At 50.1% G+C, this 15,416-nt stretch overlaps 1 long non-coding RNA gene across 1 annotated transcript; it reads left to right on the top strand.

Moving 5' to 3' along the window:
- Positions 1 to 2,717: 2,717 nt before the first annotated feature.
- On the top strand, positions 2,718 to 15,208 carry LOC144944428 (uncharacterized). Its single transcript, XR_013639582.1, has 3 exons — positions 2,718 to 2,736; positions 2,877 to 2,922; positions 15,114 to 15,208. It is a non-coding gene; the product is annotated as an uncharacterized LOC144944428 (long non-coding RNA).
- The last annotated feature ends 208 nt before the right edge of the window (positions 15,209 to 15,416 follow it).

Below are 15,416 nucleotides of genomic sequence, written 5' to 3' on the forward strand. Positions count from 1 at the left end.
TAAAGCCCAATAGGCCCGCAGGCCCTCGGAGATGAGGGCTCAGAGGGCTCGGAGTCTCCCCGTGGCAGCAGCTGCCATCAAGCACGAGGTCGCGAGTGTGCGCAGTGGCGCAGCGCTCTCCACTCGTTGTCAGCGCGGGGCCACTTTCGCCGATAAGACGTCGTCAGTGTGGGGGCCGCCACACGGCACGACGACGATGACGGTGGTGGTGGTGGGGTGGCGGTGGTGTTACTCTTCGTGTATTGTCGGGGGCCACACGTCAGGGGCTGCGCCCAAGGCCCCCAGGGACCGCCAGTGGCCACGTCATGTTGGGTTGGGCCCACGGGGAAGAGACGTGGCGAGAGGCAGGAGCCGGGCTCGCCTGGGAGGACGGACAGAGCCCACGAGGGGGCACGAGGAGTGGGGGGGAATCCGCCCCCGTCACGCCGGTCTCCTCCTCGTATTTTCAAGGGGGGGAGGGGGGGGGCGCGAGAGCCGTCGGCCCTTTGTGGATGGACAAGGCGGCTGACGAGGGTGAAGGGCGATGTCCCGAGGGGGCCTGCGGTGTCGCGCAGGGTTCGCGTGGCCCATGAAGCGCGTTTAGAAATGTTCGGTGACGTGATGGGAAACCCCGACGATCGGGACACAACAAAGACAAAGATCCCCCGTGACAAACTGTTTTAGGGCAAGTGGTGTTGGACAGGAGCACCTGTGAAGGCTGCCGGCACGGCACAACAAGGCGGTGGGTGGCCAGCACCACGCCCGAACGCCTTTGTCTCCCCAGTGGCGATGTTTACACACCGAACTGGGTACTCATTTGAGGCTGAGTCTACCTAGGGGAGGCTCAGGACCGGTGCAAATAATCGTCACCGGTGCTGGTGGCCGTGAGTGGGAATCGAACTCGGGTCGCCGGGTTAGTTGCGCGCAACACGCTAACCGCTGTGCCACCGCTCCCCGCTAAGGCTCCCACACACACAACACCCTCTATGCGGAGTTGATGCCGTTACGGAATATGCCCTGACAAGTGTCAGGTGATGTTAGTCAGCCTCGCAGAGAATGGTTATTGCTCAAGAAACTCCTTCACACGTCATCAGCTGTTTGACAAGTTGCAGCAAATAGCCCTTAATAAAGTGTTTATATTTGTATCCTCGTTGTCTCAGCGCCTCTGGGACCTCACCTGGATTTCATTTCCACGAGCGATGAACAATCCGGAGACACATTCTGTGACAGAGCGACATTTTCATCGGTCCGTGTCACCCACACGCTACCCCACTTCTCTTGTTCACAATTACAACGTATGCCGTTAAGCACGTGCGTGCTGATCGCTGTAGTGCGCAATTCTGCCCGAATTGGAATCGCGCTGCTGTCAACGTCTGGGGTGCTGGAGCACCCAGCGCCTGCGCACTGCGCACTGCCCACTGCGCACTGCGCACTGCGCACTGCCCACTGCGCACTGCCCACTGCGCACTGCCCACTGCGCACTGCGCACTGCCCACTGCCCACTGCCCACTGCCCACTGCGCACTGCCCACTGCCCACTGCCCACTGCGCACTGCGCACTGCGCACTGCCCACTGCGCACTGCGCACTGCGCACTGCCCACTGCCCACTGCCCACTGCGCACTGCCCACTGCCCACTGCGCACTGCGCACTGCGCACTGCCCACTGCCCACTGCGCACTGCGCACTGCGCACTGCGCACTGCCCACTGCGCACTGCGCACTGCCCACTGCCCACTGCGCGCTGCGCACTGCCCACTGCGCACTGCGCACTGCCCACTGCGCACTGCCCACTGCGCACTGCCCACTGCGCACTGCCCACTGCCCACTGCGCACTGCGCTGCATTGAATGTCACAGAGAGCGCCAGTCGGGGTGAGAATCACCAGCACTAGCAGATGAGCTGCAGCCACCCCATGGCCGCCAGTCGCCCCCTTGTCCCTCTGTATGGCTGCTGCTGCTGCTGCTACCATGGTTGCTGTGCCCGTACATTGTGCCCATTAATTCCTCTCGCCCTTATTGAGGACTCGGTCTATGAGACCGCTGTTTTATCTCATCCACACGGTGTTCAACCACCACCACACTCCTGGCCACAACAACACACCACACTGCTGGCCACAACAACACACTCAGCCCATCACTCACCCACCCACTCACCACACTGCCGGTCACAACAACATACTCACTCCATAACCCACTCACTCACCACACTGCCGGTCACAACAACACTCACCGACACACTCACCACACTCCTGGCCACAACAACACACTCACTCTATCACCCACTCACTCACCACACTGCCGGTCACAACAACACTCACCCACACTCACCGCACTCCTGGCCACAACAACACACTCACTCCATCACCCACTCACTCACCACACTGCCGGTCACAGCGCTTCTCTGTCTGTTTTTCCCCTCGCACTTTGGAATTCCCATCCATCATCATCATCAACATCATTTTCTGCTTTGCCCCCAAGCTCTTACAATAATAACCTGCTACAGCTGTGATATGAGTGATGTTTGTTGCTGCCCGCTTGACGTTCTCCGCTGCTTGGTGAGAATTACATAAACAAATCACGTGGGGAGTTTCCCACGCTGCAGCGCATATAAAAGGATTCGGCATTTCCTTGAAGCGTGTCCACACCATGCGCTCTCGGCACGCTTGCGCGTCTGGGGCATCCCTGCAGCTGATGCTGCTGCTGCTCGCAGCATTGAGTGTCCACAAAGCAGCAGCAGCAGCAACAGGAGCAGCATCAGCGGTGTGTGTGTGTGCCTCTCCACTGATGCAGCCTCTCTCTCTCTTTGTGATTGCTGCCACCTGCACCGCGACAAAGGCTTCACCTCCCCGCTGCCCGTCATTCACCCCCAGCTGTGTTCATGTTGTTTGTGACATTGGCAGATTGCGGATGGGAGCCATGGGAGGAAAGTCGTCGTCCTCGAGGAAGGTAAGGCCGCCTCACGTGATTCCTCTGTTAGAATGTGTGGACAGCGTGTCGATGTATCGTGCGTCAGTCTCTTGCGTGAGATGTCCTGCGATAGCGAGCTGGCTGCGGCGATGAGTATCTTGTTGGGCAGCGTGTACGTGGACTCGTGCGCACGTTCAACAAGAGTCAAAGTGTCCCCTCTGCTCCGGGGAGTAAGCGCCACACATGCCTTGGGGCGGCAGTTTCGGGGTTGTGTGAACTCGGCACCACGACAACAATTAATTTAACAGTCATTGTATAATTAAGCGTTCATCTGAAATAGTATACATTTCCCCCAGTTAACATTGCTGTTAAACATAGTCAATCTGACTGCTAATAGTTTAGAGTGATAGTGAATATAGGTAATAGCGAAGTAAAATCGAACTGGTGTGGCGTGGTGCTCAACTCCTGTGGCAGTCCTGAGCCTCTTGTGGATGTTCCACATTCCTATGGCGGGGGCCAGTCCATTTCACAGGACAGTTGTAGCTGCCCTTCCACACAGTGGTGCTAATTTCTATCAAGTGGGGTGGAACTCGCAGCCTCTCAGTTGGAAGTCGGAAGCTCTCTTGCCGGATTCCCAGCACACGACGGCCGATTCCTAGAGCTCAGCTGCACAATGACAGACCTCTCCTGGCTGTGTGGGACATGTTAACATTTTCCCCACTTGTCTTCGCGACCTCCCAGTGTGAGACGTACATCTGTGTATCCTGCTCCCGCGGGATATGTAACGATAGCTCATCGTTCTAACACACGCAGTGCAGTTTCACATAATGTGCCCGAGCTGCCATACGCTGGAGGCACTTTAATATGTGACAGTGATTTATGTTTGTGCAGCATGTTCAATGGCTTTTGTGTCGACTTTTATCTTCACTGTAACTTTATTTTAATTGTTTTGCTTCTGTAATTTTTGGTGAGCCGGGCCACTCGTGAAATAGAGACTCCGGTTTCTCATCGGGTTTAAATCCGCCCTGTACAGGGAGAAGTGGCGTGTCGCGGTCGTTCTCAAGCGTGCACGCCAATGGATTGTAGCCACTAGGTGGACCCACTACGTTTAGCATTGCATTGACAGGGGTGGCTCTGCATTATCAGCTGGGCTGAAATCCGACGCTTGAAGTAATCCATAACTGAACCGATTATCGGGTTTGATCCCTCGACACGGAAATTCGTGAACCAAAGCAACGTCTCACTCCGGTCCCCATGTGCGCCTGGGGTCACCGCGGCATAGCGCGGCGCGGTGTGAGGTTAACGGTGACCGCTTCCTTTGCTTTGTAAAATATCGTCATGTCGCGATTCTCGTTGCCCGTTTTATTTGTTCTTCAATGTATAGTTTCACGGCGATACCTATGAAATGCACGTAACTCGATCATTTCAGTTGTTTTCCTATTTCCTGTTATTGAAAATGCTGCCTTGAAAAAATGTGCATGGAGAAATTGAAAGTGTAGTGGACGTTTTTCCATTTTCTTCGTCACTTTCCATGTTTCTAATCTATGTTAGAGCAGGTTATAGTACAGATTGATGACTGTATCCTGTAATTACAATGGCATTTTCTATTTTCGTTATCAAGTTCGATTTTTTGAAAGCATCTGAGCCTGTCCTCGCTCGCCTCTTTAACGCCAACCTTCAAGCATTGCCCGAGATGCAACTACTCACGCCTCATGTGTCCCTCCAAAATATACAATCGAGTTGTTTCAGGCGCCACGCTGGCGACCGCCTGGTCTACAGGAGCCGCGTGGGTTCGATCCCGGCCCTGGCGCCTGTATATTTGGAGTTTGCATGTTCTCCCCGTGGTAGCGTGGATTTGTCTCTAGTTACTCCGGTTTTCCCCTCCACATCTAGAAACATGAATTTAGAGTATTTGGTTGTTCGAAATTTCCACTTGAAATGCCACTTTGTTGAGCTATCATTTGTGATAGCCAGATCTCGCTTCTGAAAAAGAGCTGCTTAGCTCAGTGGGCCTTACCTGGTAAAATAAAAATAGTTTACAGTTTTTTATTGCACAAACAGGTCGACAACTTTTGTGTTGCTGACGTGTATCGCGAGGCTATCTCCGCAGCCTTCTTTGCGTTGCTTAATCATTTCTTGCTATTCATTCTCATCGGTCATTACAATGACCACGGCATCAGCAAACTTGGGATGGTTTATATTTTATCCGCTTACCAGTCCGCCTTTATATCCTATCATGTCACGATGAATACATTTGGTGGGATAATATCTTCCTTCCTGACATCGCTTCTGATATGTATTTTGCTACCTCTTGAAATATCAATGTAGCCGATTCATCATTGTCAATGGGTTTTAACACTTCTACGTCTTTTCTGTTTTGGCCTTGGTGTCTGAGGGCCTGGCTGGATGACTGCATTATTTCCCACCGACTCGAACGCCTTTTCGGAACGACATTTGACATCCGTCGGTCCTTTCCAAAATCTTGTTGACAGTCGTTCGTTTCTCAGAGTGGTGGCAGTCGAGACCTCCCTTTCCCTGGCGACAGACTCCAGCACTACATTACTATACACTGCTACACTATACACTATGCACTACTACACTATTATACACTATACACTACTATACACTCCACTATGAACTACTATACACTACACTATACACTACTATACACTACTACACTATACACTACTATCCACTATACACTACTATACACAGACTATAGCTCCTCCTGGGGAATTCCCAGGCCAGCTGAGTGACGTCGTCCGGCCAGTGTGTCCTGGGCCGGCCCAGAGGTCAACGCCCAGTACGTTAATCTATTTGGTCAATGGTAGAAAAACCTTTCCAAAAACCCAGCTTGCTTACATGGCTGGTTGAACTCTAAGATATGTACTATTCTGTTGCCAACGATCGTTTTGAACAATATATGTTCGTGTGTATCTGACAGGGTGTGAGTCTTCGAGTCAGTTGTGTCTCCCTTTTTGTGTAAAGGAATAATTGAGGCATATTTCCATCATTGAGCTATTTCACTTATGTCTCAGTAGTTCTGATAATTTGACGATGCCTACAGTTATCCTATTGTGATCCGGGGACTCTCCCCGTTGCATGCTACGAAGGGCTGAGGTCCAAGTGTGAGATCTTGAATTTTCTCCTTTTCACCCAAACAACGGTTCCTATGATGTATGCTTTTGTTTGAACATAAAGATTGTTTTAAGGCTCTGTCTCCATTGTGTCACGGTTCAATTCTTCTCCCGAGGGGCGACCATTTCTGCATTTCCAATCACCAACCTCCTTTTTGCTGCTTCCAGGATCGCGCGACTCGTCTCGACACCGTTCTCGACGAGACCGCTGTGCTCTCCGACAAAGTCTCTCAGTTGGCCCCGTGCATCCACTGGGCTCGACGTGTTCGATATCCACCCCTCTTGACGTCTCTCCTCTTCCTCCCCGTGTATTCGTGCGCTCAGATAACTCGCGCTCTGCTCTTTGCACCTTGCCCCTCTCTCGCACCGTGCGTTCGCTATTACGATCTCCGTGTGTCAGTTTCTCAACTGGTGACGTTTCATTGGCAATTCCCATCTGTTGCTTTAAACTGAGTTTATTTTCCAATACCTCCTGAACTAGATTGTTATGATGTCAACGTTTCTTTTTGCCAGCAATTCGCTTTGCCCACTATTGGGGCTGCGTGAAAGCCAAACTCGCATCTCACCATCTTGGGATCACTGCCGCCGTTGACTTTGCTGACGGATGAGAGGTCTCTTAGATAAGTTGGGGTTTTTGCCGTTAGAACCGGGTGACGTCCGTGTCTAACGTCTCCACGAGGGCTCCTCCACATCCTAGATGTGGCTGTCCACCTGAAGAAGCAAGTTGTTATTACTGGCGAAACGTCGTGCTGAGATTGTAAATGTTGTGGATTTGCTCTCCAACACACCGGTGTCCTGTACTAGTAACGAATTGGCACGTTCTGTTCACGTGACAAACCTTACTAGTTGGCTGTGTCGGGTGGTGGCGGGTTTAACGACACATTTATACTTACGCAATCTAACCCAAAGAAACCTCTATTATAGGCTGTTTATGTTTCACGAGGTGTTCTTCATCTTCAGGTCCCTGCCGGTTTCTCAACCCTGTCCACTGCACGGCTCTCGCCACTTTCCAGTTGTGTGCGTGACCGAGGGAGAGGGGAGGGCGGGGGCTGGCGGCTGGATCGGTCACTGAGCGGCACGGAGGAGAGCTCGTCCGTCCCAGCTTGCGGGAACGAGTGAAGTTCTTTGCTGTAATTACCGAAAATACCGGGGCACACCTGGGACTTGAGAAGCACTGCCCTCATGTTTCCCTTATTCAGTCACTCATTTCAATGCCTCATGTATAAACCACCAGCTTTGCTCCTGCAGTTAGTGGGGATTTGTGGCTCTTCAACTTAGCAAGACATGAGAGTATTTGCACTCTTAATGTTGTCTTTATTACGTTGTTTTAGACGTTCAGTTAAAGTACCCTCTGCTTGAATAAAGAATGCATTTATGCTCAACTCCATTTGCGGTACCGAGTCAGTGGTGGAGTGTCAATATTCCTCGAGCGGAGGCGGCGGCCTGTCTCTCTGGCGGACAGCCACTGTTGATATTTCCCACGAGTGGCAGGCCATTGCTGCGGTGCTCCGCAACCTGCCTGCTTGCCATGGCAAAGTCCCAGCTGGTGTGCCGCTGTGGTATCTCCGTGGTTGTAGGAGAGGAAGCTGGGACAGACGACCTCTCGTCCGTGATGTTCCATGGCCGGTCCATCCCCGACGCCCCAACTCCCCGCCCTCCACTCTCCGATGACCGGGCGTGCACAGCCACCAACCCCCACTACCGGGCCCTTTCAACTCTCTCCGTCGACAATGCGCAGTTGGGATTTTCTCTCTTTTGGGATTGGTGCGGTGCGAAGATGGCGTGACCTCGAAAGTTTGAGAGCCGTTGGGAAGCACCGCTGGTGCGTTAGCAATGCCGCGGCATTCGCGCGTGAGACATTCATGCGCGTGAGGGCATGGGTGCCATGCGTGCCCATGTTGGTGGATAATCACCAGGGTTATGAAGTGATGCCCGGTTAACCGGCTAACTGCTTTTAACGATCGGTTACGAACATCTTAGGAATTGTGTGTGGACCGGAGGACACTTGAAGGGATCTCGGTGGTGGCTCTGTCACATCTGCTTCCGTGGGACGTAGCACCCTTCTAAGACGAAGGGTGCTACTGCTCTGGGTGAGATCCGAATGGGCCGCGACACGATGCCGATATCACAATCGGGATTAAACTTGGTGGAAAATGACACAAACAGGAAACAAATGAAGACTTTTAACTTGCACCTTTGCCGTACTGTCGTCTTTCTTGCCCTTGTGTCCTGCTGTCTATCCTTGATTCACTCCACTCTGAAGTAATCCCTCAATGCGCAGTCCACCCATAACCGTTCAGCATCTTGAGATGCGCTCACATTTAGACAATGTCAAAGCAAAATGTATTGGCACAGTTTAACACGTGGCAGAAGTAGTAGCAGGAGGCATTCGCGACCAATATTTTATCCATACTAGAGTTTTTGGGTTACATCGCGAAAATATAAATGCGTCGTTAAACCCGCCACCACCGGACACAGCCAATCAGTAAGGATTGTCACGTAAATAGAACATGCCAACTCGTTACTAGTACAGCACATCGGTGTGTTGGAGAGTAAACGTATACAATTTACAATTAGATTATTTTTTGTAAATGTGGTAGCGGGTTTACTCTATAACACACCGGTGTGCTGGACTCATAACGAATTGGCATGTTTTGATTACGTGACAAACCTATTTGGCTGTGTCGAGTGGTGCCGGGTTTAACGACATTTATATTTACGCGATCTTACCCAAAAAGCTCCCATGTATTGGTAGACTTGACTCTGACTTGAAAGCGAAGGAGCAGAGGCACGAATCGTATACAACCCCTGTCTAACGAGATAACTAAACTTTATGGGCTTCACGGTTAAAGGACGCTAACTTCAATACCAATAATAGAACTTTGTTTTTAAAGTACTTCAAAAGGTTAGGGTCTCCACGTTCTAAAGGGCATCGGGCAACTCTTCTTTATTAGAGACAAGTCTCAATTATTGACCACCACCACCCGTGAAATCCCATAAAGTGGTGCGGCTTGAACAAATGGAACTATTTTTACTGACCCCGTATGGATGATGATGATGATGATGATGCTACACTGACATATTGATGGTGACGATGATAAACGGTGATGGCGATAGCGAAGATGATTTTATGATGACGACGGTAGTGGTCATGGCGACAGTCGTCAGGATTGTATTAAATAACAAACTGACGATGATGGTGGTTTGATGGTACGAGTGATGGTGATAACGATGGTCACGTGATGGTGGCAACGACATGATGACAACGCTTATCGCCATTGTCTTTGTCAACATCACGGTTGCTGATGGTAACGTTCTGACGTTCACGTGGCCAAATCAACACCGACGACGATGTGACGTCACGCCGGAGCCCCTTTGCGCCCAAGTCAACAGGGGAGCGTGTTACGGCAGCTGATGCCGCATGGATCGGATTGCCGGCAGCAAGGTCCGCAGCTGCCCAGGACTGCGCGGCCGGTTTACGTTGTTGGACTTTGGCTCGTGGCAGTTAAGGAGCTTCAACCACCCAGGGGGTGTCCTTCTCACGCACGGCAATTGAGCCGAGGTGGTGGTGGTGGTGGTGTAAGAGCGACTCCGCGCTCCGCCAACGACAAAACAATCCTCATTCCAGAGTGAGGCATTGGGATCCTGCCTGCACCGAAATGCCATGGGGACAAATCTCCGATCTCAACGGTGCAACCGACTGATCCGGCTGCGATTCTTCTCGCTCGCCCTACAGATGCCAATAACAGATGACGAGGCTACAGTCGAAGCACATCTCGCGTGCGCAATTATGCTACGAAGCCAGCGGCTGAAGAACATATTTACAAAACTATACCGAAGAAGGGCCATTTGCTCGACACGTCACGTATTTACATATTAGTTTGTGTTTATTCTGTGTACGTGTGAAAGTATGGCTGTTTTTGTGCCACAATGAGTGTTTGTGTCATGCAAGGGGGTGCCTGCGTGGCGTGGAGCGGTGGCGCATTGGTTAGCACGTTGTGTTACGAACCCAGCCACCCCAGTTCCATGGCCAACACCGGTGACGATTATCTGAACCGCTCCTAGGTCTTCCCTAGGTCGACTCAGCCTCAAATGAGCACCTGGTGCAATCTGTAAACATCGCCACTCGGGAGACAAAATCGTCTGGACGTGGTGCTGGCCAGCCCACCCCCTCGCGTGCCGTTCTACCCTTCACAGGTGATACTTGTGGGCTGTGCTGTGTATCTTGGAAGTCTGTGTTGGAATTGACGTCTCGAATGTACGAGCTTACCCATTGTGGTGGGTTGTCATAATTGACAGATTTTAATAATATATCATGGGACCTCCTTTGCCAGTAGCAAAATATTAGAATAGGGGTTCCCCCTTTTATCTGGCAACAAAACACATGTTAAGTTGTTAAAACACCAAACTGAAACCTTTTACAAGGAATCATGTCTGCATTAACCACAATACTTGTGGTCAGAATTCAAACAAAAAACTCACCCGAGTTCTCATTACTCTGATAGTGCATTGTCTTTGAGCTGTACGCCTTTTGGCGTCCTCTGGTCTAACACCGTTTGAGACAGGCTCAAAAGAAAGCTGTCTCTGGTGTGGACAAATCAGTTTCAAAGACAATGCATATATTAGCAGAGTATGTTTTTTTTTTCATTTTGACCACAAGTATTGTGGTTAATGCAGATATGATTCCTTGTGAAAGGTTTCAGTTTGGTGTTTTAACAACTTAACACAACTGTTTTGTTGCCATATAAAAGGGGAAAAACCTATTCTCATATTTTAATTAGTTTCTTTGAGGCAAACGGTCTCCACCGTGTAAAGGCCTCTCCGTATCGGGCTCCCAGTGGCATGGCAGCAGCAGCAGACATTGATGGTTGTACTGATGAATGCTAATAATAACGAAATTGGTCAACAGTTGTGTCTTTGACTTACTACTGTTGAGATGGTCACATCTTTCTCTCTCTTTGATTTTCGTTCGTGGTTTAAAATGACAAAATGGCCACACACGCAGTTATTTGCAGTTGGTGGTTTTGAATTTGGTTGAGCGCTTTTGTACACGCAGCGCCCCACACCTCCGTGTGTTGTGAAGCCCGTACCCATTCCATGGCCACATTTTTTTGGCATCTTGTGCCCAGCTTCATCCCAACTGCATTCTGCTGCACCCGTGGATATTGAGGCGCTGCCAAATGCTGCCCCCTAGTGATGGAAATCAAAATCTGAAAATCCACTGCAACGGTTATCAGAATCTTTATTTCGACTGCAGGAAGAATCCGATGAGCTATGAAGCTCTTTTCCACAGATGTCCAGTATGGGCGGGTCAGCAAGATAGATTGGCAGAAGGAAATGCTGCATATATTGTGTTCTTGGTCCAGGGTTGCCACGTGTCGGTTTGACTCGGATAGCCTGCCAGTCGGCATCTGTGTGGCAGGTATTGATTTGTATCGAGATCTGGTACTGGTATTGTGTTCTGCTTTATTGCAGAATGCTGCACAGCTTTGCCAGTTCCAGTTCATTGTGTTGACTGAGAAATGTGTTCGCGTTTGGTCTGGTGGAGAAGGTGGCACTCCCCTACCCTGGCCTTCATTGCTACAGCGCATCTCAATGAGTCCCGACTCTTTTGAAATGTATCCAGATTGTATACAGAATGTATACCGAATGTATGTCTATCTCTGGATTGGTGCGCACCGCCCACGCTGCGACACGTGGATCGGAAACGTGGACATTTCGCAAACAAATTGGAGAAAAAGCTTAAACGTGTGCCAAGTAGCGTGGAGAGATGCACGGTTGGCGTTACACACCGAGGGACAGCAAGAGACGCACGTGGGTTAATAAACACGCGCCAGTTAAAGACATCGTTCCAACTATAATAATAGGTTTTATCCTTTCTTGCAATAAAACAGGTGTTAAGATGTTAAAACACCAAACTGAAACATTTTTCAAGGAATCATGTCTGCATTAACCACATATACTTGTGGTGAACATGCAAACAAAACAACATGATCTGACGATATCATAGGAGGTCCCATCATGGGAGGTCCCATCATGGGAGGTCCCATCATATCGTTCCAACTGTTGAGACAAGTCAGCCTGGTCCCCTTTTGTCAGCTCGTTCCTGATCTGAGCCTCTTACCCGGTGACGTACTTCCTGCCCGGCCACTCTTCTCTCGTACACAAAATGCTCGATGCACAATCTCATAACGCGACATGTGTCAGGAGCGGAACGCTGAAACTGACACCCTGGTTCCCTGTTCTGGCCAACATTCTGCCACCAAACATCCACAGCGACTTGCAAACTGACCCGTTTTCTTGCCATCTTGCCAACGACAACCGCACACACTCACCATCAACCAAGTGCCGATCCCCTTTTGGGTTCATGCCGTCATCATCGTAGAATCTCACCCAGATCCTGAACAACGCTGGCGAACAGAGTGGAACAACAGGGACGTGCAGAATTAACGCCTCATTCGAGACCCAAACGTCGCATCTCCTGGCTTTGACATTCCTCGAGGACATTGCTGGTGTAGCCATCAACCGCATCAGAACATCAACAGGCCGATGCGCACATCTCCTTCATGAACGGAAAATTAAAGTCACAAGCCACAGTTGTGCGATTGTAGCCATTCAACTCAGACTATGGACGAGTATCTTAAACCACCATCGTCTGCGCTCCTTCAACGGAGGAGGAATCACGAAGCCACAGGAACTCGATCTGCCGAAGCCCTCTCGTCCTGGCCAGCAGACGTCGATGTAGGCGTCTGGCTGCTGATCAAACATAGAGCCGTCGCACGCAACATTACAATACAATCTAATTGTAAACGAGTCAACAAATTAAGATGTAGTGTAGTATATACATTTAGTAATGAGGCACAGTTCTTAAACATTTGTTGTTTAACAATGCTGGCAGTGACTTTGGTGCCCTTTGGCCCTCTGCTTGGGAGAGGAAGACGGCAAATGTGAAGCAGATGCAAGTTGTCCCCCCACGTGCGAGGAGCAACAAGGCAGTCGGAGGGGTAATTACCCACTTATGGTCAATTATTTTTGCAACGTGACGTTAGAATGTCGAGGCACGTCTTAAGTTACCGTGGGGGTTTGTTGGTGAGGGGAGTAAACGCCCGAGGAGGCTTGGCACTTAATAATTTAGCATAATACGTTCGCGAATACCTTAAATATAATAACCTCGTGTGTCCCGTTATCGACGCAGGGAAAGCGACAAGTCCTCGTCCATAGATCACAACCATGCAGATGACGGTTTTGTTATCAGGTAACAATCAATATCCGATTCTGTCCATCTTGACACCTCCCTGTGTATCTACCCATCCATCTGTGCGTACTTTAACGCAGCACATGAGTGAGGAGGTGTTCTTTTGGGAGAGAAGCGCTATGGGGATGGAGGGAAGGGTCGTCGATCCGCGTGTGTTGGCGCTCTGCTCTGAGTGCGGACATCGCGAGGAGCAGCGTGGCGTGAGGTCCAGGCAGCGGCGTATTTTGTTCGCGACTTTCCCCATAGTCGTGCTTGATTTGTGTGTCTCAGTGAACACAAGGGGGGCGCAAAGGACGCAGGAACAGCATCCACGCTGTAGATCGTTATGCATGGGGTGGCCGTGGAGGGGTTGTTAGCTGGGCCTGTACGTGAACCTTACAACAACAACAACAACACACATTTTAAGTTGGTGCTGCATTAGCAGTAGTGCACAAGCATTAAAAGGATATTTATAGGCAAAATGTTGGGCAATGATACTGCTTAATAGCATACAAATAAAGCTGATTGCAGTAGTTAGAATGTTGAGATAGTGGAGGCCTTTGTGTTGTTATCAACATAACCGTACCTAGCTGTGTTGAGTAGACACGCTTGGTTGAGCAGAGATAAACTTTCACTTTGCGAATACGAAAATGATTGCCTACTATGCATTGGTAGAATAAGTCCTTTATTAGTCACGTTCAAATATATCCTCATCAGCCATAGTCAATCTACTGCTGGATGAAGGTTTTCCTACGTCTCCCGATGGTCTGGTGGTGACACCAACCATCCCACGGATTGCTGTCATTGGACGACCTCAGCAAGGGGGTCATCCTCTTGAGCACTTTCTTCTCGTCGCATCAGGCCCAGCGATAGGTCTCAGCCAAGCCCATCCAAAGGTATCAGCAGCCAATGCAACAGGGTGGTGCAGTGGTAACACGTGTGCCTGCCAGCAAGAAGGACCTGGGTGTGATATCCTGTGTGGAGTGTGGTTGCTCTCCCCCTGTTCTACGTGGGCTTCCTCCATGTGCTTCAGATTCCTGCCGTGGCTACAACCACAATGGCATTGCTGTTGGCCAAACATCCCAATGTGGAGCCATCCTAAAAGCTAGTCTTCGGACTCGGTGTGGCTGTTCTCGGTAAATAAAATAGTATTTCATAATATTTGGTTATTTCCGTAAAGTCACGTAGATAGAAAAATAATACTAAAAACAAAGTGAATAAAAATTAAAATAAAATTTAAATAATAAAAAACACTAATGTACACTGTGGCCTGGTTCTTAATCTGAGTGAGTGTACTGGCAGTCTATAATGTAGACTGTAGCCTGGTTTTTAAGTGTGTTGACTGTACTGGCAGTCTATAATGTAGACTATAGCAATGGTTATTAAGCTGGGTGTGTGTACTGGCAGTCTATAATGTAGACTGTAGCCTGGTTATCAACCTCAGTGAGCGTACTGGTAGTCTATAATGTAGACTGTAGCCTGGTTCTTAACCTCAGTACGCTCACTCAGCTATATAACCATTGCTACAGTCTACATTATAGACTGCCTGTACACTCACTCAGATTAAGAACCAGGCTACAGTCTACATTAGTGGTTTTATGTTTTAAATTATTTTTATTATATTTTTATTATGTTTTATTAACTTTATTTTTAGTATTATTTTTCTTCTATCTACGTAACTTTACCGAAAGAATATGAATTCCTGCAGTCACGGAAGTTTTAAGTCAAAATAGTATTTGTTTATTGCTCGATCCACGTTCTTGTTGCCTTGCGAATTCGAGCGATGAGATGCGCTGACCGTTGACTTCTTCTCGTCGTCGTCGTGATTGTTGTTGTCGTGGTCGTGTGGCCGTGGCCAGGGTGCACCCCGTTCCCCATGCCTCCCGACCGCACGTGCTCGGGGCCACGGGGGCCTGGGCACCCCTCCGTGTCCGTCTCCCCCGAGCGGCCCTCCCAGCCGGGCAGGGACGCCCTGCGGCTGAGTTGGAGTCCCAGTCCGCACAGGCACCACCGCCTCAAGGGCTTCCAGGTGACGCTGCTTGGCCTCACCGGAGACATGGGGCGCTGGACCTGCTGGGAGGTGCTGCTCAGGAAGGTGCCTCCGGACGTACGTACTTCTCTACACGCGCGCTCACTTGCTCGCACGTGCACGCGCGCGGTGC

This window comes from Lampetra fluviatilis, chromosome 34, assembly GCF_964198595.1.
Source record: "Lampetra fluviatilis chromosome 34, kcLamFluv1.1, whole genome shotgun sequence".
In the NCBI taxonomy this organism is placed as follows: domain Eukaryota; kingdom Metazoa; phylum Chordata; class Hyperoartia; order Petromyzontiformes; family Petromyzontidae; genus Lampetra; species Lampetra fluviatilis.